The 24,849-nt window shown below is 47.7% G+C and overlaps 2 protein-coding genes across 4 annotated transcripts in view; one reads left to right on the top strand and one right to left on the bottom strand.

The window, feature by feature from the left end:
- Positions 1-24,849, top strand: part of COPG1 (COPI coat complex subunit gamma 1) — a 583,372-nt gene that overhangs the window by 385,399 nt on the left and 173,124 nt on the right. The gene's annotated exons all lie outside the window — the stretch shown is intronic.
- Positions 1-24,849, bottom strand: part of RAB43 (RAB43, member RAS oncogene family) — a 39,563-nt gene that overhangs the window by 13,846 nt on the left and 868 nt on the right. The window lies entirely within an intron of this gene.

Here is a 24,849-nt window from a genome sequence, read left to right as displayed (position 1 = left end):
AAAAAAAAAAAAAAATCACTCAGGTCACTGGGTGGAGAACAGTCCTGTCACGGGATCACAGAGAGGGCTTAGTGTAACAGGCAGCTTGATCACTTCACCCATGCCTACTATATTCCAAGAGGAGGGAGAAGCCAAGCCTGGAGACCCCTCTTCACCCCAACCAAGCCAGCTGGCATTAGGCAGCACCCAAAGGAGGCTGGATGAGAGTTGAATGCCTGTGATCTGCCACTTTAGCTACGCTACTTGAAAAACAGGCAGATGACAAGACACAGCAAACAAGAACCATCATACCATCTATTGGAGAGGCCAGGCCTAGGCTCAGTGTCTCAGAAGGCAAGCAGACCCACCCTGTGGACTTGTGGGGGTTCTGGCCATCTCACTCGTCCTTGCCACTGCCTGCAGGCAGAGACCAGGAGCCGACATTATAGAGGAAAGAGGGAGGCTCTGAGGGGTGCCAGGACTCGGCCAAGGAATCCCAACGCAGAGTCCTGGACTCCAGGCTGGCTGTCTCTCTGCCTTGGGAGAGGCCGGGACCAGCAGGGACACATGGGCTCTGAGTCCCCACTGCATCTGCCCTAGCTGTGCCCTCCTCCTGCCCACTTATCCCCACCTCCCTACTGCTACTCCAGCTTCTTACCAGGGTCTACACAAATGGCCTCAGGCCTGTCTCCACACCTCCACTTCACCCAGTCCATTTTCGGCACACAGCACAGTGCAGCATCTGAAACAGTGCTAGGATCTTGTAACTCCTCTGCCCTCAACCCTTGGGTAGCAACCCCAGGATCTGCCTCTTGCCATTCCTAGAGTATTGCAAGGCCTCTGCATCAAGGACATTGCCCTTGGTGTTCCCTGCCTGAAAAGCTCTCCCAGACGCCCATGTGACTGGCCTCCTCATTCATTCCCATCTATGCTTTTTTTTTTTTTTTTTTTTTTTTTGAGACGGAGACTTGCTCTGTTGCCCAGGCTGGAGTGCAGTGGCCAGATCTCAGCTCACTGCAAGCTCTGCTTCCCGGGTTTACGCCATTCTCCTGCCTCAGCCTCCCCAGTAGCTGGGACTACAGGCGCCCGCCACCTCGCCCGGCTAGTTTTTTGTATTTTTTAGTAGAGACGGGGTTTCACCGGGTTAGCCAGGATGGTCTCGATCTCCTGACCTTGTGATTCGCCCGTCTCGGCCTCCCAAAGTGCTGGGATTACAGGCTTGAGCCACCACGCCCGGCCTTTTTTTTTTTTTTTTTTTAAGATGAAGTCTCACTCTGTCACCCAGGCTGGAGTGCAGTGGTACAATCTCGGGCTTGCTGCAACCTCCGCCTCCCAGGTTAAAGTGATTCTGCTGCCTCAGCCTCTCAAGTAGCTGGGATTACAGGTGTTTGCCACCATGCCCGGCTAATTCATATATTTTTAGTAGAGACAGGGTTTCACCATGTTTATCAGGCTGGTCTTGAACTCCTGACCTTGGTGATCCGCCCGCCTTGGCCTCCCAAAGCGCTGGGATTACAGGCGTGAGCCACCACACCTGACCAAGAGGCCTTTCTTAAAAGAGCAGTCCCATCCTGTCCCAACCCCAATTTATTTTTTAGTGCACATCACTGCCTGACATGCACACACATACTTTTTAAATGTTTACTCTCTCTGCCTCATGAGTTCCACAAGGGCACAGGCCGCATCGGTCTGGTTTTCTGCAATCTGCACAGCACCTAGCACAGTGCCTACCATGTAGAAGGTGCCCGACAGAAACATAATCTGGAGGAATGAGTACTGAGGACCATTTTGCCTTGGAAGCCTTTCACACTGCCATTGAATGAGCTGCACACTGTTATGGCTAAGAGTGTTTTTCACTGCCCAGAGGACATAAATGGCCTTAAACTGCTGAAAACATCTGCCAAGTTGAGAATGGGAACCCCACTTTCTCTACCCCCCACCCCCAAGCCCTCCTCCTGCACACTCCCCTGACCAGCCACTAACCTGACCAGCTAACAGGGACTCTAAACTGTGAATGAGCTCCAAGCCCTCTCACCTAGCACATCACCAACTATTTGAACTTTTCCCAGTAGGCTTGTCTTATAATTGACCTTCAGGGAAGGGTGAAGTCCAGAAGCATCTGCTGGACCCAGAGGGTATGGGTAAGGCCTAATTAGGAAAGAAAAAGGGCTAGCAGAGTGTGTATGCTCAGAAAAGCAGCACTCCCCCTCCTCTCCCACTCAGCAAGCATTAGCAGGTAAGTTTCATATGGGGTGGAGATTTCAAGGCTGCAAGGGTTTCAGTCCTGGGCTTCGGGCCCTTCTTTCACCTTAGTGACAGAAGGGCTCAGTCCTGCCAATCACTGCCTCAGTGGGGAAGCACGTGTTGGGTGAAGGATGAGGCTTCTTTCCTTTTCTAAGCTCCAAACATAACTCCCAGCTTATACTACCCTCTGACTCTCCACACTCATGACAAAGCAGTGCTTTTCTCACTGTTATCTTTTCTGGGATAAACTGCATTCATCTTAACCTTTTGATGCACTCCTACCTACCCTTCAGGACCCCAGTTCAAAAGTCTCTCATTTTCCCTGACACCATGGGCCATGGGCCAACCCTGAGCATGTTCCCATATGTTCGTTCATGTTCCCCTAACTGTTTACTCTTGCCCCTACAGCAACACACATCACAGAGTGGGTTATCCATCTAAGTCAAATGTCCCACACTATTGGGCTTTGGGGCCAGATGAGGAACATAAAAGGCAGTAAGAAGACAGGACTGGTGGGACTTGCTGGCAATCAGAAAAGGATATGATATCTAAAACAAGTTCAATAGTAACAAACCAGGCAACCACCCTTCTGCTGGCCAAACAAAACGGGCTTTAGGCCAGGTGTGGTGGCTCACTTTGGGAGGCTGAGATGGGCAAATTACCTCAGGCCAGCAGTTCAAGACCAGCCTGGCCAACGTGACGAAATCTTGTCTCTACTAAAAATACAAAAATTAGCTGGGCAAGATGGTACATGTCTGTCATCCTGGTTACTTGGGAGGCTGAAGCACAAGAACTGCTTGAACCTGGGAGGTGGAGGTTGCAGTGAGCCGAGATTGTGCCACTGCACTCCAGCCTGGGCAACAGAGTGAAACTCCATCTCAAAAAACAAACAAACAAACAAAAAACCCAAAAAAACGGGGCTAGGCGCAGTGGCTCATGCCTGTAATCCCAGCACTTTGGGAGGCAAGGCAGGCGAATCACCTGAGGTCAAGAGTTCGAGAGCAGCCTGGCCAACATGGTGAAACGCTGTCTCTACTAAAAATACAAAAATTAGCTGTGCATGGTGGTGGATGCCTATAATCGCATCCAGGAGGCTGAGGCAGGATAATCACTTGAACCCGGGAGGCGGAGGATGCAGTGAGCCGAGGCCACGCCATTGCACTCTAGCCTGGGCAACAAGAGTGAAACTCCATCTCAAAAAAAAAAAAAAAAAAGTTAACATTAAAAAAACAAACAAAAAGCGGGCTTTGTAGTGGAAACTGACCTCGGGCTACTGCTTGGCTCCTGGTTCCTATGTCCATCTCTTTTTTTTTTTTTTTTTTTTTTTTTTTTTTTTTTTTTTTTTTTTGAGACGGAGTCTCGCTCTGTCACCCAGGCTGGAGTGCAGTGGCCGCATCTCAGCTCACTGCAAGCTCCGCCTCCCGGGTCTATGCCATTCTCCTGCCTCAGCCTCCCGAGTAGCTGGGACTACAGGCGCCCGCCACCTCACCCGGCTAGTTTTTTGTATTTTTTTAGTAGAGACGGGGTTTCACCGTATTTAGCCAGGCTGGTCTCGATCTCCTGACCTTGTGATCCGCCCGTCTCGGCCTCCCAAAGTGCTGGGATTACAGGCTTGAGCCACCGCGCCCGGCTACCTATGTCCATCTCTTGCCACCAGGAATGGATTCCCTAAGGAGAAAGACCCTGTCTTATTCCTCTTGACACCATCAATACTTGCACAGTGCCTGCAGAGAAGGGCCTCAACACATCAGCAGTCCACTATGGGCAGGTCCCAGTAGTCAGGCCCATGCAGCGGGGCTGAAAGCTGCTTTCCAGGGATTCCTGGTTCACATTCCCACTGAGTGAGTTCAGATGTGCCCCAGTGGGAAATCAATCCTGCCTACTAGGTTAAAAGCACCACTGAAGTTCGGCTCTGGGACCTGTGTCCAGCATCTGTCCCTCCCAATGGAAACAGGAAGGTTTTATTTGACGAGACTTTCTCCTGAGTAACGAAGCAGGCGGTGGGAAGTTCCTTGCTTCTTCATATTAGAGAAGGACCTTGGAAAAGTTAGTTCTCAAGACAAATTCTGAAAACTGTTCAGACTGACCCAAATACAAGTTCCTGAGCTATTTTTCATTGTGTCTTGGGATATGGTGAGTCAAACCAGGAGATGGAGTTTGTGGGCCATGCCAGCTCCTGACTGCCACTGTCCCTCCTCCCACCGTGCTGCGGTCCTCCAGGGAAGGGTTTGGCCCTGGGCTTGCAAGCAGGCCACAAGCCAGGGAGTGAAGCACTATGAAGTGCCATGGTAAGACAGCAAAACCTCTAGCATATTAACCGGCTAAGGACACAGCCTGCCACCATTTGGCCAGACAGGTGGAGAGAGACCAAAGTGAGGACAAGAAAGGTAAGACCAGGCTGTACCAGCAACACAGGCTGGCGGCAGGCAGAGCAGACTGCAACGCATGCAGTCTGGTGTCAGGGGGCACAAATTCTCTGCAGTAGGGGAGTAGAGGACCAGGACAGACTCTCGTGCCCAAAATTCCTCCCGCCTCTTAAACATGAGTGCCTCAAGGCCCAACATGAGAAATGGCTTTCTTTGTCCCTTGTTAAAATGCAGCTCTCCTTGGGAGGCTTGGTGGCGACGCTGAGTGAAGAAAAATCCAGGATGTGCGTTCCTGTTCCTGTGCTCCACCAGCATGAGATGAGGGAAGGCCCCTTCGGCTTCTCGCAGTTCGAGTTTCCTCCCCAGTCACCCAGGAAGTACAGTAACCCACCATGTTTTGTAGAGCCGGTGAAAGCAAGAGGCCAGAGGCCCTGAAAGTCAGAAGGCAGAGTTCTGTGGGCGCCTGGCACTGTCTGTCAGTGCTCCCTGTGTGTCAGGCCATTTCATCCCGTGACAACCCTAGAAGGTCGGTCTCATTACTCCTTATGTCTGAGGGGTCACAGGAATGAAGCATCAGCAGAGGTCTGACTCTGAAGCCTGGTGTCCTTTACTGTGGACATGGCTCCTCCACAAGCACATAGAAACTGCTTCCAAGAAATCTCACTGCCACTGGCACCTCCTGTAGGAATCAAACCCTTTCCTGAACAGCTTGGATGGGAAAAAGGTGCCCTGTGGAAAATGATCCTGGCCTCTGGCCAATAAGTCCTGCCTCTTCTGCTTGCCAAGTGCCACCTCTTCCAGGTATTCCTCTTCCTCGCAGGAAGCTAAGGGCATCTATGACTAGCCTGCTGCCACCCAAACAGCTTGCTTGCTTGCAGGCTCCTTGCGGCACGAGGGAAACATTTGGTAATGAGGAAACCAAGGCAGCACGCAGGAGCTTGCAGTGGGCACCGCTAAGCCGGGAGGCCCATCAGGAAGGGCTTTCAGCAAGCATTGACAGCATCCTCAGAGTCAGAGCTGCAAGCGCCAGTGTCCTTGGTAGACAGCCTCCTGGAGCCCTCACAGCCTCCACAAGAATTCCCGTAAACCCCACACCTCTTTTCCCCAAATTCCTCAGCTGCAAGGGCCCAGGCACAAGGGATTCAGATGTCCTGTGGCCCACACTGAACAACGCCAACTCTCAAACCATCCCTCCAGTTTCCTACTACTTTGGTCATCAGCGATATCCCAGACTGGCCTCACGTGTCCATCACCCTCACCCTGCACACCATTCAGTTGCCTCATCAACTCTCTAGAGCAAACCCTCCTCCCCGGGCTCCCAGGCACAGTTGGCCGTTTCACTGCCTATGGCCCCCAGGCCCATGACCTGCCAGTGCCACCAGGCTGGCCCTCATACTTGCCATGCTCTCATCTGCCCCCATTCTCCAGCTGCACGTAGCTTGGACAAACATCACACTCCTCCCTCCCAAGGCCACAGCTCTGCACAGAGGCGGCCGTGGCATTCAAAGCCCTGCCCATCTCACTTCCCTAGGAATCCCTCACGAATCTTCCAGGGCCTCCCTCTCTTTCACGCCTCTGTGGCCCTGAGAAATGTGGATTAAAGCCCCCCGCCAAGCTCCGCAGAACTCAGCATGCCTCCCTAGGACAGCCACGGCAGCCACATGGCCCTGCCTTCCAGGAACAGCCCTGACTGTCCATGTTTGGCCGGCTGTTGTCACAACGTGTGGAGGTGAAAGATGAGTACTTGTCAGGCCATGCAGTCCAACTCTTGCTTCAGAAGTCTCAGTTACCACAGCCACAGCATTAATAGCATTGTATGCTAATTATCTGTCTACATATATTTTCTCCACCAGAGGTGAGTCCCCAAACAGAGACTGCCTCTTATTTACCTTTCTCTCTCTGGTGCCTAGAACAGTGCCTGGGAGAGAGCAGGTACCTAAGGAATGAATGAACAAATAAACCATACACAAGTCACCATGCTATGTAATTTACATACAGGGTGTCAGATGGGTAATTCCCAGCCAACAACCATAACTAAACTAGACAGAGCACCACCTTCCAGGTTTCAAGGGTTCTTCCCTTTTAGCCCCATTTCAACTTGTCTGGTGCTCCAGATGGAAGGCCGTAGCTCTTAAGCAATCAAGAAACACAAGTCAAAAGAACAGAGAAATCTTTAGAAATCAACAGAAATGGAGAAAGCTGGTAAACACCACCCTAACCAGGTGATCGAACAGGCCCCATTACTAGTGGGGAACCTGGCACCAGGGGCTGCCTCCCGTGCTGCAGGATGAAGCCTACAACATCCCCTAGGATACATTCTTGCCAGAATGGTTTAACTTGAGGCTCATCGAGTCCTCACACTTCCAGCTTACAGGAAATATAAGGAATAAAGAAACAAGTGAAAAAACAACATAAGGAAACTATGAGAAAAAACTAGAAGGTGACTCTAACAACAACAACAACAAAATCATGGCATATACTCATCTATAAATTAATTTTTAAAAATCAATGTCATTTGGCTGGGTATGGCAGCTCATGCCTGTAATCCCAGCACTTTGGGAGGCCGAGGCGGGTGGATCACGAGGTCAGGAGATTGAGACCATCCTGGCTAACATGGTGAAACCCCATCTTTACTAAAAATACAAAAAATGTGCTGGGTGTGGTGGTGGGTGCCTGTAGTCCCAGCTACTTGGGAGGCTGAGGTAGGAGAATGGTGTGAACCCAGGAAGCGGAGCTTGCAGTGAGCCGAGATCGTGCCACTGCACTCCAGCCTGGGCGACAGACCGCTACTCCGTCTCAAAAAAAAAAAAAAAAAAACCAAAACCACAAAATAAAATAAAAATTAAAAATTAAAAAGTTGCATGTAGTCGGGCGCGGTGGCTCACGCCTGTAATTCCAACACTTTGGGAGGCCAAGGTAGGCAGATCACTTGAGGTCGGGAGTTTCGAGACCAGCCTGACCAACATGGAGAAATCCTGTCTCTACTAAAAATACAAAATTAGCTGGGCGTGGTGGCACATGCCTGTAATCCCAGCTACTTGGGAGGCTAAGGCAGGAGAACTGCTTGAACCCGGGAGGCGGAGGTTGCAGTGAGCCAAGATCGTGCCATTGTACTCCAGCCTGGTCAACAAGAGCAAAACTCCATCTAAGAAAAAAAAAAAACAAAAAAAAAACAGTTGCATGTTAACGTATTCAGGTGTGAAGTATGATGTTTACAACTTACTTTAAAATTTTTTTAAAAAATGTGTATTATGGCCGGGTATGGTGGCTCACACCTATGATCCCAATACTTTTGGAGGCCGAGGTGGGCGGGTCACCTGACTTCAGGAGTTCGAGAGCAGCCTGACCAACATAGCAAAACACCACCTTTACTAAAAATACAAAAATTAGCCAGATGTGGTGGCGTGCACCTGTAATCCCAGCTACTCTTGAAAGGCTGTGGCAGGAGAATCGCTTGAACCTGGGAGGCGGAAGTTGCGGTGAGCCAAGATAGTGCCACTACACTCCAGTCTGGGTGACAGAGCGAGGTTCCATCTTAAAAAAAAAAAAAAAAAAAAAAAAAAAAAAAAAAAAAAGACAAGAGACCTGGCAGACAGACCTTAAATTTTAGCTCCTGTCCTGTACAACCTCCAGAAAAGAGAATAGAGAGATGACAAGAAGGAGTTAATCAAAGAAATAAAAGAAAATTCTCGGCCGGGCGCGGTGGCTCACGCCTGTAATCCCAGCACTTTGGGAGGCCAAGGCGGGCGGATCACAAGGTCAGGAGATCGAGACCACGGTGAAACCCCCGTCTCTACTAAAAATACAAAAAATTAGCCGGGCGCGGTGGCGGGCGCCTGTAGTCCCAGCTACTCAGTAGGCTGAGGCAGGAGAATGGCGTAAACCCAGGAGGCGGAGCTTGCAGTGAGCCGAGATCGCGCCACTGCACTCCAGCCTGGGCGACAGAGCGAGACTCCGTCTCAAAAAAAAAAAAAAAAAAAAAAAAAAAAAAAAAAAAGAAAATTCTCAAGAGGGCTAGAAACACAGTAATTTTCACATTGGCTATACCTACCAAGTTCAGAGCAGGATGAATGAAAAAAATCCCACATGTAAACAGGCTGTGGTAAGACTTCAAAACACCAGAAGTAATTTTTTTAAAAGCCTATATATTTCCAAAAGTAAAATATGAGTTAATAACAAGCAAACAATAATTCAACTACTATCAGACTTCATATCAGCTGCAGCATTAGGCTGATAATGTGTTGGTGGCTCCCAACATATTACTCACGTACTTTTGGTGATGCTGGTAGAAACAAGCCTCCTCCCAGGCTGGGTGTGGTGGCTCACGCCTGTAATCCCAGCACTTTGGGAGGCTGAGGCAGGCGGATCACAAGGTCAGGAGATCAAGACCATCCTGGCTAACATGGTGAAACCCCATCTCTATTAAAATACAAAAAATTAGCCGGTCGTGGTGGTGGGCACCTGTAGTCCCAGCTACTCGGGAGGCTGAGGCAGGAGAATGGCGTGAACCCGGGAGGCGGAGCTTGCGGTGAGCCAAGATCGCACCACTGCATTCCAGCCTGGGCAACGGACCAAGACTCCGTCTCAAAAAAAAAAAAAAAAAAAAACAAGCCTCCTCCTCAACAAGAGCCTCAGGCAGCATCCAGATAAGGGTACTGTCATCACAGGAGGCCACAGCTCCATGCAGGTGACTGCCCCTGTAGACCTTTCAGTGGGACACGATGTGGAGGAGGAAAACAGTGATATTGAGCATCCTGACCCTGTGTAGGCCTAGGCTAATGTATGTGTGTCTTAGTTTTTAATAAAAAAGTAAACTAAGTAAACATTTTTAAAATAGAAAATAACTTATAGAATGTAAAAAAACATTTTTATAACGGCTGTACAACATGTTTGTGTTTTAATCAAGTGTTATTACAAAAGAGTCAAAAGTTAAAAACATTGCCGACTGTGAAAAAAATTAAAAACCAGTTTATTTATTTTTTTTTTTTTGAGACGGAGTCTCGCTCTATCGCCCAGGCTGGAGTGCTGTGGCCCGATCTCAGCTCACTGCAAGCTCCGCCTCCCGGGTTCCCGCCATTCTCCTGCCTCAGCCTCCCGAGTAGCTGGGACTACAGGCGCCCGCCACCTCGCCCGGCTAGTTTTTTGTATTTTTTAGTAGAGACAGGGTTTCACCGTGTTAGCCAGGATGGTCTTGATCTCCTGACCTTGTGATCCGCCCGTCTCGGCCTCCCAAAGTGCTAAGATTACAGGCTTGAGCCACCGCGCCCGGCCTAAAAACCAGTTTAACACAAACTTGTCCAACCCATGGCCCACAGGCCACATGTGGCCCAGGATGGCTTTGAATGCAGCAAAACACAACTTCATAAACTTTCTTAAAACATTGTGAGATTTTTTTTTTTAAGCTCATCAGCTATCGTTAGTGTATTTTATGCGTGGCCCAAGACAACTCTTCTTCTGATGTAGCCCAGGGAAACCAAAAGATTGGACATCCCTGATTTAACAGTTTATAAAGAAAAAAGGGGCCAGGCGCAGTGGCTCACGCCTGTAATCCTAGCACTTTGGGACACCGAGGCGGGTGGATCATGAGGTCACGAGATTGAGACCATCCTGGCTAACACAGTGAAACCCCCCGTCTCTACTAAAAATACAAAAAATTAGCCAGACGTGGTGGCGGGCGCCTGTAGTCCCAGCTACTGGGGAGGCTGACACAGGAGAATCCTGTGAACCCGGGAGGCGGAGCCGGGAGGCGGAGCTTGCAGTGAGCCGAGATCACGCCACCGCACTCCAGCCTGGGCAACAGAGTGAGACTCCGTCTCAAAAAAAAAAAAAAAAAAAAAAGAAAAAAGGGCTGGGTGCAAGGGCTCACACTTGTAATCTTAGTACTTTGGGAGGCTGAGGCAGGCAGATTGCCTGAGGTCACGAGTTCAAGACCAGCCCGGCTGATATGGTGAAACCCCGTCTCTACTAAAAATACAAAAATTAGCCGAGAGTGATGGCGACTCCCTGTAATCCCAGCTACTTGGGAGGCTCAGGCAGGAGAATTCTTTGAACCCAGGAGGCGGAGGTTGCGGTGAGCCGAGATTGCACCATTGCACTCCAGCCTGGGCAACAAGAGCAAGACTCCATCTCAAAAATAAAAATACAAAAAAGAAAGAAAAAAGAAAAAAAAGTTTATAAAGCAAAACAAAGCTACCGTAAGCTGAGGTTAATTTATTATCGAAGAAAGAAAACTTAAGCAAACTTAGTGTAGGCTAAGTGTCCAGTGTGTATGAAGTCTACGGTAGAGCAGTCATGCCCTAGGCCTTCACAGTCACTCACCTTCATTCATTCACTCACCCAGAGCAACTTCCAGTCCTGCATGCTCCATTCATGGTTAGGGTCCTATACAAATATTCCGATTTTTATATTTTATACTGTCTTTTTACTGCCTCTTTTCTATGTTTAGCTATGTTTACTTTAGATCCACAAACACCTGCTATGGCGTTATAACGGTCTACGGTGTTCAGTACAGGTTTGTAGCTTAGGAGCAACAGGCCACACCATATAGCCTAGGTGTGTGGAGGCTATGCCATCTAAGGTGTGTAAGGACACTCTACAATGGGCACATGATGGACTTGCCTAACGACACACTTCTCAGAACCTATCCCCGTCTTTAAGCAACACACAACTGTAGTTCAGTATCTTAAGTTCTCGGGAAGATTATTTTGTATTTAGATTTCTATATCTAGCCAAGCTAACATTTAAGTGAGGGAAAAATAATTTTGGTTATGTGATTACTGAAAGTTTATCAACTACAGACTTTTTCTGTAAGAATCATTTGAGAGGCTGGGCACGGTGGCTCACGCCTGTTATCCTAGCACTATGGGAGGCCGAGGCGGGTGGATCACAAGGTCAGGAGATGGAGACCAACTGGTTAACATGGTGAAACCCTGTCTCTAATAAAAATACAAAATAAATTAGCTGGGCGTGGTGGCGGGTGGCTGTAGCCCCAGCTACTCAGGAGGCTGAGGCAGGAGAATGGCGTGAACCCAGGAGGCGGAGCTTGCAGTGAGCCGAGATCACGCCACCGCACTCCAGCCTGGGTGACAAGAGGGAGACTCCGTCTCAAAAAAAAAAAAAAGAATCATTTGAGAAAAAATTCAGACAAAACTAAAATGAATCAAAGAAATAAAGAATAGTACGTTTAAAAATAATAAAACTTAGGCCGGGCAGGGTGGCTCAAGCCCGTAATCCTAGCACTTTGGAAGGTCGAGGCGTGTGGATCACGAGGTCAGGAGTTCAAGAGCAGCCTGGCCAACACAGTGAAACCCCGTCTCTACTAAAAATACAAAAAAATTAGCCAGGTGTGGTGGCAGGCGCCTGTAATCCCAGCTCCTTGGGAGACCGAGGCAAGGAAAAGTGCTTGAATCTGGGAGGCAGAGGTTGCAGTGAGCCGAGATTGCACCACTGCACTCCAGCCCGGGTGACAGTGCGAGATTCCGTCTATAATAATAATAATAATAATAAAAATTAGATTTAAGTCTAACTGTTGGTACATAATGTAAAAAAAAATTTGGAATGGGCAATGAGGAGAAAGTAAAAGTGTGCTTGGTTTTGTTTTTTTTGTTTGTTTGTTTGTTTTTGTGAGACAGAGTCTCACTCTGTCACTTAGGATGGAGTGCAATGGTGCGATCCTGGCTCACTGCAGCCTCGACCTCCTGGGCTCAAGTGATCCTCCCACCTCAGCCTCCTGAGTAGCTGGGACTACAGACACACAACACCATACCTGGTTAATTTTTTTTTATTCTTTGTAGAGATGGGGTCTCCCTATGTTGTCCAGGCTAATCTCAAACTCCTGGGCTATAGCAATCCGCCCACCTCTGCCTCCCAAAGTGTTGGGATTATGGTGGTTCTTGTCTTCTTTAGGTGAAAAAAACCAAATCCTGGTAGTTAAATTTAAACATGAATTTAAAACTTAATAAAATGGATAGAAACAGCACTATATTTCCAACTTACTAGAAAGTAACATGGAAGACAACTGATCAATTCAACAAAAGCAAGCCAAGAGGTAGCTAGATAAACGGAGAAAGGGTGTGCTTCCTTCCTGCCTTCCTTTATTCATTCAACAAACCAAAAGATAAAGTACACTGTTCCAAGTGCTTTGTTACCTAAGACAAAGTCCATGCCCAGAAGCGCTGAGTGCCTGAGGGTGGAAGGAAGCAAACAGTAACAAACAAGTGAAGTATGACTGGGGCAATGCAAAGTAAAAAACAAAACAAGGCAACTAAGGGCATAATGTTGAAAACATTCTGCAGCTAGGTGTGGTTCAGGCCTGAAATCCTAGCACTTTGGGAGGCCAACGTGGTGGATCACAGGTCAGGAGATCAGACAATCCTGGCTAACACAGTGAAACTCTGTCTCTACTAAAAATACAAAAAATTAGCTGGGCATGGGGCGGGCGCCTGTAGTCCCAGCTACTAAGGAGGCTGAGGCAGGAGAATGGCATGAACCCGAGAGGCGGAGCTTGCAGTGAGCAGAGATCATGCCACTGCACTCCAGCCTGGGCAACAGAGTGAGACGCCGTCTCAAAAAAAAAAAACACACACAAAAAAAAAAAAAAAAAAAAAAGAAAACATTCTGCACAGTCCCACTTATGTATAACATCTAGAATAGGCAAACCTACAGTGAGAGAAAGTAGCTAAGTGGTTGCCAGGGGCTGTTGGGGATCAAGAAGTGAGAGTGGCTGCTTATGGGGATGAGGTTTCTTTTGGGGTGATGAAAATATCCTAAAATCAACTGTGGTGATGACTGCACAACTCTCTGAGTATATTAAAAAACAAACAAACAGACAAACAAAACACTGAATCGCACACTTTAAGGGGGAATTTTTATCGTATGTGGATTATATCTCAACAAAGTTTTTTTTTTTTTTCTTTTTAAGGAACTTGGGAGAGTGCTACGTTAGACAGGACAGTCAGGTAAGATAATTCAGGGAAAGCAAAATATCAATCTGTAGACATATGCACTTGTACCACAAATGTACAGCAAACTGGCCCCAAGCCTATCTGGCCACACCTCACCTTCCAGCCATTACCATGTGCCTTCCCAAGGGCAGGGGACTCCGCAAATTCCTAGGAGGTCTCCTTTTTTCACTTCACATGCATTTCTCCTTCCATGTGTTCTGTTAAAACGTGGAGGGTGTCCTCCAGCCCTTTCCTGGACTCTTCTAGTAGAGCTTCTAGTAGAGCTTCAAGAGTCCATGGCTGGGCGCAATGGCTCATGCCTGAGGCCGAGGTGGGCAGATCACTTAAGGTCAGGAGTTTGAGACCAGCTTGGCCAACATGGCAAAACCTCATCTCTACTAAAAATATAAAAATTAGCCAGGTGTAGTGGTGTGCACCTGTGGTCCCAGCTACTCAGGAGGCTGAGGCAGGAGAATCGCTTGAACCTAGGAGGCTGAAGTTGCAATGAGCTGAGATGGCACCACTGCACTCCACCTGGGTGACAGAGACTCCATCTCAAAAAAAAAAAAAAAAAAAAAACACAAAAAACAAACAAACAAACAAAAACAAAAACAAAAAAAATGGAGAGAGACCTGTGCTGCCAGCCGTGGGATCCAGCGGCACCCACCCATCAGATGTTGATCCTGCTCCTCACTCTCCCACTCATGCAGCCAACACATGTTGAGGGCTTATTCTGGGGAAGAAACCCAAACAAAACTGGAGGGTCAGAGTTTACACTGAAGTATTGGCCTTGAGATTTCAATGATAAAAACGATTTTTTTCTAAGAGATTTTTCTACATATTTCATAGAATTTTCATGTATTTCATAAAATTGATTCTGTTCTATGTAAACATGAGAGTCCAATTCTTATTGGGAGCATTGAAAAAAATAATATAAACATAACAGATATTAACAATTCCTAACTAGCAAACTGAAGTTTATTCTGACACTAAGATCCATTTTTTTGGTCACGAAATCACCCACTATTTATGGACCCACACAGTTAAAAGCCAAGAATAAGGCCAGGCGCGGTGGCTAACGTCTGTAATCCTAGCACTTTGGGAGGCTAAGGCAGGTGGATTGTGTGAGTCCAGGAGTTTGAGATCAGCCTGGGCAACAGTGCGAAACCCCATCTCTACTAAAAATACAAAAAATTAGCCAGGCGTGGTGGCGTATGCCCTGTAGTTCCAGCTACTCAGGAGGCTGAGGTGGGAGAATCACCTGAACCCAAGAGGCAGAGGCTGTGGTGAGCTGAGATCGTGCCAGTGCACTCCAGCCTGGGCAACCAGAGTGAGACCTGAGACCCTGTTTCCAAACAAAAAAGAATAAAAAAAAAAACCCCAAAATCAAAGTTTTTAATTAGAAATTGTAAACAGCATTTTTTGATTTTAAAAACACCCAATTTTTGTACTCCATAGCCATAAAAATGGTGGGCATGGAGGTTATCTGGCTTGAAATGACAAGGGCCTTTTTTCTTTTTTTTTGTTGTTTTTTTTTTTTTTTTGAGACGGAGTCTCACTCTGTCGCCCGGGCTGGAGTACAGTGGCCGGATCTCAGCTCACTGCAAGCTCCGCCTCCCGGGTTTACGTCATTCTCCTGCCTCAGCCTCCCGAGTAGCTGGGACTACAGGCGCCCGCCACCTCGCCTGGCTAGTTTTTTGTATTTTTTTAGTAGAGACGGGGTTTCACTGTGTTAGCCAGGATGGTCTCGATCTCCTGGCCTCGTGATCCGCCCGTCTCGGCCTCCCAAAGTGCTGAGATTACAGGCTTGAGCCACCGCGCCTGGCCGACAAGGGCCTTTTTTCAAAGAATAACAGAACCTAGAGAGGCTTCTGAGATCACCCAGTCCCACTTCGTCACGCAACAGTGAGGAAACTGATGCAGCAAGGAGGAGAAATGACTCCCAGCCCTCGTGCTGTTAGCCGAAGGCCAGGCTTTTAGGTCTCTCAAACCAAAATGCATCTTGTCCCCTTTAAGAGACGTCACCTCAGAAGGCAGTACACTTACTCCAACAGCTGCCACTGCCCAGCGCATACAGGAATTGCCTAACATGAACCAGAATTATTTTATAGCCAGACCTCATTTTGGACAGAAGAACTGCTAACATTATGGTAGGCAGGCTGGTTTTTGTTGGTGTTTTTTTTTTTTTTTTTTTTTTTGAGACAGGGTCTCACTCTGTCACCCAGGCTGGAGTGCAGTGGTATGGTCATAGTTACCTGCAGCCTTGACCTCTGGGACTTAAGCAATTCTCCTGCCTCAGCCTCCTCAGTAGCTGGGACTATAGACATGCATCACCACACCTGGCTAATTTTTAATTTTTTTGTAGAGATGAGGTCTCCCTATGTTGTCCAGGCTTCTTTTGACTGTTTTATGCATCAAACCCACCCCTGGAACACCCACCAAAGCAGGTGCGGGTTACAGCAGATGAAACCTTTGGGAAAAGCATATACAATTACCCAAAGAGATGACTCTGAAAGGGATAACACCCATATACACGTTTGAGTTTTAGGTTATTTTAATTTTTATTATTTTTATTTTATTTTTTTGAGATGGAGTCTTGCTCTGTTGCCCAGGCTGGAGTGCAGTGGCACGATCTCAGCTCACTGCAACCTCCCCCTCCCGGGTTCAAGCGATTCTCCTGCCTCAGCCTCCCGAGTAGCTGGGATTACAGGCACACACCACCACACCTGTCTAATTTTTGTATTCTTAGTAGAGGCGGGGTTTCACCATGTTGGCCAGGCTGGTCTTGAACTCTTGACCTCATGATCTACCTGCCTCGGCCTCCCAAAGCGCTGGGATTACAGCCATGAGCCACTACATCCGGCCCTAGGTTATTTTTAAACGCCAGTCACATTACTCTCCAGCCACACTGTTTTTGGGATGTCAGAGTGGTCATTCACGAGTACAGGTTAAAACCCCTAACAAGTGATGCTCACACACAGTTTTTGGGATTAAGTTTGCCTTTTTCCAATCCAGAAAAGGGAGATTTGGAAGGCAAACTGGTGCAAGTAGAGGAGAGCTGATTTTAATGGTATCTAGATAGGAGCTATGAATGGCAAACAGTCCTTACACACGAACCCAAAGCAGGTTAGAAAAACCCGACATGTGGCTGGGCACAGTGGCTCATGCCTGTAATCCCAGCACTTTGGGAGGCCAAGGCAGGCGGATCATGAGGTCAAGGGATCCAGACCATCCTGGCCAACATGGTGACACCCTGTCTCTACTAAAAATACAAAAATCAGCTGGGGCGTGGTGGTGTGTGCCTGTAGTCCCAGCTACTTGGAAGGCTGAGGCAGGAGAACTGCTTGAATCAGGGAGGTAGAGGTTGCAGTGAGCCAGGATCACGCCTTGTGCCACTGCACTCCGGCCTGGTGACAGAGCAAGACTCTGTCTCGAAAGAAAAAAAAAGAAAGATTCGATATGTAACAGCATTTGGTTGGCTTCTGCTGCCACATCAACAATAAAACAGCACTTCGCAGGCCAGTCTAGAAAGTGGAATTTTTCTGTCATTCACACTGGCCACTCCAAACACTACTCACAGTTCATCTGAATTAATAAGCATTTATTTAATAAGTACCGGGCATTAAAATGTTGACATGATACTGCTAATCAATGTGTAAAATGCAAGCAATATAGGATGGCCTAGATTTTAAATCAGTCCCAACCTTTTTCATTTGTGGATTTGTTTGTGTTTGCGGTAGTAGGAGAGGGCACAACACTGCAATGAGGAGAAAAGTACCAGACTAGGAGCTGAAAAGCTCGGCTCTGGTTCGCACTTTACCACAAATGGGCTTTCATTTCCTCTTCTGTAAGATGGGGATAGTCTCCCACAGGGTGGCTATGAGGATCAAATGCAACAACTCATGAGAAAAGCAGTGGAAACTGATAAAACACATGCACATTTGAGGGAGAGTTGCTCCTCTTATTACTCAACTCTGAGAATTCCTCATACCCAAAGCACCCAGGAAAACCACCTAGCATGAGGCCTCAGCAAAGGCCAATCACAGCCTCAGCACTACACAAAAGCCAGTGCAAGGTAAAGAAACCTACAAGGGGGCTGGGCACGGTGGCTCAAGCCTGTAATCTCAGCACTTTGGGAGGCTGAGACGGGCGGATCACGAGGTCAGGAGATCGAGACCATCTTGGCTAACCCGGTGAAACCCTGTCTCTACTAAAAATTACAAAAAACTAGCCGGGCGAGGTGGCGGGCGCCTGTAGTCCCAGCTACTTGGGAGGCTGAGGCAGGAGAATGGCATAAACCCAGGAGGCAGAGCTTGCAGCGAGCTGAGATCCCGCCACTGCACTCCAGCCTGAGTGACAGGGCGAGACTCCATCTCAAAAAAAAAAAAAAAAAGAAACCTACAAGGGCTAAACAACCAATGAGAGGAAAGCAAGGAAAGCAGACATGTGGACATCCTGAGTCACCGCATGGAGACAAAAGGTGGTAAAGGCCTTGTGTGCCTCTGCTTCCCGCAATCTCTGATCAGTTTGGGGTCACTGTATAGCTCTATTTCCAGTACTAGCATAGCCACAGGGGTCAGTCTCTTCCCTTTATAGAAATCCCACATGGGCCAATAAGACAAGTATTATCGTCTTCACTTTACTGACAGGACAACAGGTCAATGAAGTGACTTGCTTATGGTCAGCCGGGCAACTAGGCTGAGAAACCAAGCTTCCTGACCCCCCTCCCCCAATCCACTCTCTCTCTCCACACACCAACATCAGTTCCCATCTGTGAATGATCCACTACGGGTCAGGTCCTTAAGGGCAGGGGTTCTGCAGGTGAAGACAGATTTGAAGAGGTGAAGTCACATGCCTGTGGTACAGTATCCCCCGCTCATCCATGGTTTCACTTTCCAAGGTTTCAGCTACCTGCCATCAACCTTGCTCTAAATATATTAAGTAGGGCCAGGGCATGGTGGCTCATGCTTATAATCCCAGCACTTCGGGAGGCCGAAGCAGGTAGAACACCTGAGGTCGGGAGTTCGAGACCAGCCTGGCCAACATGGTGAAAGACTGTCCCTACTTAAAAAAAAAAAAAAAAATACAAAACACAAAATTAGCCAGGCATAGTGGTTCATGCCTTTAATCCCAGCTACTAAGGAGGCTGAGGCAGGAGAATCACTTGAGCCCAGGAGACGGAGGTTGCAGCGAGTCGAGGTCATGCCATTGCACTCCAGCCTCGGCAACAAGAGTGAAACCCTGTCTCAAAAAATAAAAATAAAAAATAAAAATATATATATATATATATTTTTTTTGAGACAGAGTCTTGCTCTGTCGCCCAGGCTGGAGTGCAGTGGCGCGATCTCGGCTCACTGCAAGCTCCGCCTCCCAGGTTCACGCCATTCTCCTGCCTCAGCCTCCCGAGTAGCTGGGACTACAGGCGCCCACAACCACGCCCGGCTAATTTTTTGTATTTTTAGTAGAGACGGGGTTTCACCGTGGTCTCGATCTCCTGACCTTGTGATCCGCCCGCCTCGGCCTCCCAAAGCGCTGGGATTACAAGCGTGAGCCACCGCGCCCGGCAAAAAATAAAAATATTAAGTAGGCCAGGCCCAGTGGCTCACGCCTGTAATCACATCACTTTAGGAGACCCAGGTGGGTGGATCACTTGAGGTCAGGAGTTTTGAGACCAGCCTGGCCAACATGGTGAAACCCCATCTCTACCAAAAAATACAAAAATTAGCCGGGTGTGGTAGTGGGTGCCTGTAATCCCAGCTACTTGGGAGGCTGAGGCAGGAGAATCGCTTGAACCTGGGAGGTGGAGGTTCCAGTGAGCCGAGATCACACCACTCTACTCCCGCCTGGACGACAGAGCGAGATTCTGTCTCAAAAAGACAAATAAAAATATTAAACGGTAGATTCTAGAAAGAATGCGTAAGTTTCAATTGCACGTCATTCTGAGTAGCATGATGAAATCTCACACCACCCTGCTCCATCCCACCTGGGATGTCCTTTGTCCAGCATGTACTGTATCACAGTGCTTGTGTTCAAAGAATCCTTATTTTATTTAATAATGGCCTCAAAGCGCAGGAGTAGCAATGCTGGCATATTGTTATAACTGTTCTATTTTGTTATTAATTATTGTTGTTAATTCCTTACTGTGCTAATTCATAAATTAAACTTTATCACAGGGGTGTATGTATAAGACAAAACATAGTCTACATAGTGTTCAGTACCATCTGAGGTTTCAGGCACCCACTGGGGGTCTTGGAACGTATCCATTGAGGATAAGATTTAACCTGCTGCTGTGCAATTCTAAAGCTGGCCCGCTTTCCACTATCTCTCCACCAGACACGCTGCCTCAGGATTCTAAGAAACCTCAAGAGGCAAGGTTTATTTTGCAATTAGGATGGCTGTCCCTGGTATCAAGAACAGATTTCTTCAGAAAATCAGCATGACCTAGAACTTCTTTCTTATCTAACAGTCCTTTTGCTATTTCTAATGAAAACTGAAAAAGTCAAACAGACTTTATCCAAATAGGAAAAAAAAAAAAAAAGATGAGCAGAACTAGACTCTTGATTGGAAGGACTGAGAATGCAAACTTTAACCAGAAACCATTTCCCCTTATCCCGCCCTGCCCCCTCTTTTTGAAGTGCCAGGAGCAGCTACAAAAACAAAGATGACTCCTAGGGCCAGGGGAAGCTTGAGTCAAGGCCAAAGGTCCTGAAATCTGAAGGTCCAGGCCCAAGGGCACAGACTTTACCTCTATGAAGGAGAGATCTGGCAGTATCCCTAGCGAGCAGACAGCCAGCCTGAGAGAGAGATGAATAGAGGGGTACAGTTCCACAAGGCTGACCTCTGCACTGGACTTGAGGCCCGTGAACCTAGTGATCTGCAAAAAGGAGTTTACATAACAGGCCTTTGTGTTGTCCCAGATAAGAGTGAGTGGAGGAGCTTCAGAATGTTTTAAGGATTTAGAGCCAGCTGAGATTTCCTGAGGACACTGAGGTGGGGAGGAGGAGGGTGGGGGAGGGGCAAATTCAGACCTAATCTGTCTCATCTAGGGAGGAAAACAGTAACTGCAGCACTAATATAATATATATTTATATTTATAAATCCTTGTTTTTAAATAAGAAATGAGTAACACTGATGGCTTCTCAGAGGACACTGGGTGACTTACGGGACAAACACGGAAGACTTTTCACTATACACCGTTTGAAGTTTTTAAAATTTTGAAATCTATTCAAAAGTAAGTCATGGAAACTTTAAACTCTTTCAAGCATGTTCAAAGTTTTCTGACAACCCTAAGAAAGAGGCAGAGCAAAGACCATTAGTCCCATTTCACAGATGAGGATGCCTGAAGTTCCAAGGAGAAAAAAAATGAATTGCCCAAGTCTGTGGCAGGGTTGAAGCAAGACCCAGAACTTCAGGCTCCTAGTCCAGTGTTCTGTCAGAGACTCCACAGTATACAAGACAAGCAGCACCTCAGATTCACTTTATAAGTCCAGTTCTCATAGCTACAGCCAAATGCATCCACAAGAACACTGGAAATGACCACCACACACAAAGCCTTACTGACTCGTACAGCAGTGTCTCTGAGCTCTTTGGGTATATCTACACGCTCTGGTTAATAATTGATAAATGTTGATAATAATTGATAAATACCCTAAAACTCTTTAACTGTCAACCCCAATTTTTCTAAAATGCCCCATTCCACATTCTTCTCTCAGTGAATGCAATGGCCACAACCGCATTTTTATTAGATCCATTCACTTTCAGAATCTCAGGGTCATCTTTATGAGTTCAGAGCAAATCAGAAGGGTAGTCAAGTAAAAATGAGGATTGGGCTTAGCAGCCAGCCAAACCCTTGGTTTTGCCACAGACTTGTAAGTGACCTAGCCTCAGCTTTCTCTCTACAAAGGAACCAATTAACAGGCACATATTGGACACCATGTGTTTGACACTGGCCCACGGGATCCCTGTGTCTTCAAGGAGCTTAACTTCTATAGGGGGAGATGACAAAAAAAAAAAAAAAAAAAACCACAGTTAATTTGATGCTCTGGTAAGTGTTATGACCAGATACAATAGAGTTACAGAATAGAGGACCTGGGAGGTCAGGCAAGGCCTCTCTGAAGATGTGGCATTCGTGTTGGGACCTGAATGATGAAGTAGCAGTTACAAGGGGATGTAGAGGCAGAGTATGACGGGCAGGGGAAGAGATGCAAAGGTCCCAAGGCAGGGGTGAGCCTGCCATGTTGAAGGGCTAGTGAAGCTGGAGAGCAGGCAGTAAAGGGTAGAGATGGGCCTCTGTCTGCCTCTCCAACTTCATCTCTTTCCAGAGGTCCATCTCTTTGGGGAAGGTGTTTGGAGGTTATTCTGGTTGTAATGGGAAGTGGCTACAGAAATAAAGTAATTTTATTAAATCTGTGATTCTCAATTTTTTTTTTTTTTTTTTTTTTTTTTTTAGCAGCAGAACTCTTTAGTCAAATAACAAGAAGAACTTCAACATACAACTAGATAAAGGTATTGCTCTGACTGGTTGGGAAACTAGTTAAAGCCCTTCTGACCTTCTCTCTGCCCTCTTGGCCTTTCTCCTCACCTTTTAGTACCTCCAAGCTCACAGGAGCTGGAAAACCACCAGGTGATCCATCTCTAAGCTTCCTCAGCTCTAATAAAACCCAGCATCATTGTAAAGAATCACAGGGAAAGCTTTAGGAAATAAGAATGGATGCTTGCTGGACAAGCATCCCAGGCTTCCCAAGACAGGCCCTGAGAAGGTTTATTTTATTTTATCTTAAATAGATACCACATCTCACTATGCTGGCCAGGCTCATCTCAAACTCTTGGCATCAAGCAATCTTCCTGCCTCGGCCTCCCAAAGTGCTGGGATTACAAGCATGAGCCACCGCACACAGCCCCGGGAAGGTTTTACACTAAATCCCTGATGTGAACTTGCTTTCCACAGAAAAAACAATAATAAGTTCTGGTTTATCAAGGGTTTCAGTTAAAATCACACTGCTGAAACTACAGAAACAAAAAACAGATTGGGGGTTGCCAGAGGATGGGGTGAAAGGAACTGACTACAGAGAAACAAAAGGAACTTTCTGGGTTGGTGGAAAAATTCTCGATCTTGATTGTGGTGTGGCTGCTTGTCTGTGTACGTTTGTCAAGTTCATAGATCTGTGCACCTCAAGTGGTGAAGGTTTACTGTGTGTAAATCAGACCTCAAAAAACTTGACTTAAAATCACATTGCCAAAAGACTACTCACTCAGAGGCACTTTACAGATGGAGGAGGGAAAACGGCTTGCTCCTGCTGAGGCAGCAGACCCCAGGAATCCTGACTCGGAGGACAGTGTTCCCTCAAGTTCATGGCTGCCCAGTTTTAATTTGGAGCCCCTGCAGTGAGTCAGACTTTAGGTTTTCCTGACTGCAAAACGAGGTGGTAAACAATTGCCAGAGGCTTCCCCACCACAGACAACGGGATTCTGAAAAGCTGTCCGCCATGGAGGAAAAAATCTGCTTTGGAGTCAGAAAAACTGGGAAAAATATTCCCACTTCTATCACTTCTTAGCTGTGCGCCCAGGCTCCATCCTATGTGAGTGGGGGTAAGAATTCCCTCCAGTCAGGCCGGGCGCGGTGGCTCAAGCCTGTAATCCCAGCACTTTGGGAGGCCGAGACGGGCGGATCACGAGGTCAGGAGATCGAGACCATCCTGGCTGACACGGTGAAACCCCGTCTCTACTAAAAAATACAAAAACTTAGCCGGGCGAGGTGGCAGGCGCCTGTAGTCCCAGCTACTCGGGAGGCTGAGGCGGGAGAATGGCGTAAACCCGGGAGGCGGAGCTTGCAGTGAGCTGAGATCTGGCCACTACACTCCAGCCTGGGCGACAGAGCGAGACTCCGTCTCAAAAAAAAAAAAAAAAAAAAAAGAATTCCCTCCAGTCAGCAGAGAATGCACCTGTAACCCAGCTGATTCCCAACAGCCTCTCAAGGGCAGCAGTTATAACTTGGAGAGGTTTTACCACAGCTACACAGCTCTTCTACTCCCCAGCCCCCAGGCTGCTTCCTAGGAAGGACAATCTGGAGGTAACCATAAGGAAAGGAAATAACGAACTGGCCAGCCCTGCATTGCATAACCTGTGCACAGTAAACCAGGAGCTCTGCTAGGGCACAGGCTGTAATCTCAACAGGTAAACAGGAACCCTGCCCCCTCCCTGACCACCATGAGCACCGGGCCACCTCAGACACTCCAGGAGCAGACCGATAGCTCATGAGGAGGACACCACTGCTCTTTAGCCTGTATTTTCACACTCCCCTTTCCCTGCAGCTGCTGGCATCATCACTGGGTACACACTCATTAACGGACACTCCACCCACTCCAGCTCTTCCCTGGCTATCTGCTCCAAAAGGGTGGTCCGGAGTGACTCAAAGCTGCCTTCTGCACCTTGCTCTTTTCCATCCACGGAGCCCAAAACACAGACCCCAGAAGACGATTAAAAAATAAAAATTAAAAAACCCTCAGGCAGGAGTTTCTGCTTCCCCGTCACATCTACTGAGAGGCACTGTGGTCACATAAAGACTGTTGACTTTTTTCTCCACCGTGGGGCAGGAGGGAGGCAACACCCAGAAATTATCCCAATTTTACAGAAACAAAGACAAAGAGCTACGTATCCTAGCCAAAGGCAACAAGGAGCAGGCCTAGAGCCACCCTGAGAGGCAGAGCCCAGCAGCAGCAAGGCTCCAGTGACTCCCATATCCCTGGCAGAGATCGTCCCAGCCCTGTGCTCTGAGAGGTGTCCTGAAGATCATGGGGACTGGAAACCATGAAAGCAAGCAAAGATTTCTGTACAGTGCTGTTCAGAAAAGTTACTGAGTGCCTTCAGCCCGGGGTCTCCCGGTTGAATAGGGACTACCTAACACCTAGGTTAAGTAAATCTGATTTCATTCATCGCAAATATTTATCAAACCACTGCCAGGACATTGTGGCAACCACATCCTGCTGTTTTTATTCGGAGCCATTGCCAAAGTTTGGTCCTCTCCCCCACCTTCCGGTATCTGTGAAGTTTTCAGTTTCTATCAAACTCCAGCTGGGGGAGGGAACCGGGGCTGGCCCTAGTCGAGTAAAGTTCCACCACCAGGTCCACAAAGAGACTGCAGGGAGGCGTGGCCAGGCCGGAAATTCTGACAAAAAGTTTTGCCCTCCGGTCCTAGAAGCAACTACTTCCTGATCGCTCCTAGTCCTGAGGTGGGGGTGCAGTTCTCTGGCTGAGTGCCCCGCCGGTGGGCCGAGCTGGAGGTTGCCACTGCGGTGGATGGAGGTGGGGGGTCTGATCTC

The sequence above is a fragment of the Macaca thibetana genome, chromosome 2 (genome assembly GCF_024542745.1).
Source record: "Macaca thibetana thibetana isolate TM-01 chromosome 2, ASM2454274v1, whole genome shotgun sequence".
Taxonomy (NCBI): Eukaryota; Metazoa; Chordata; class Mammalia; order Primates; family Cercopithecidae; genus Macaca; species Macaca thibetana.
This window is presented reverse-complemented; position numbering and strand designations above follow the sequence as displayed.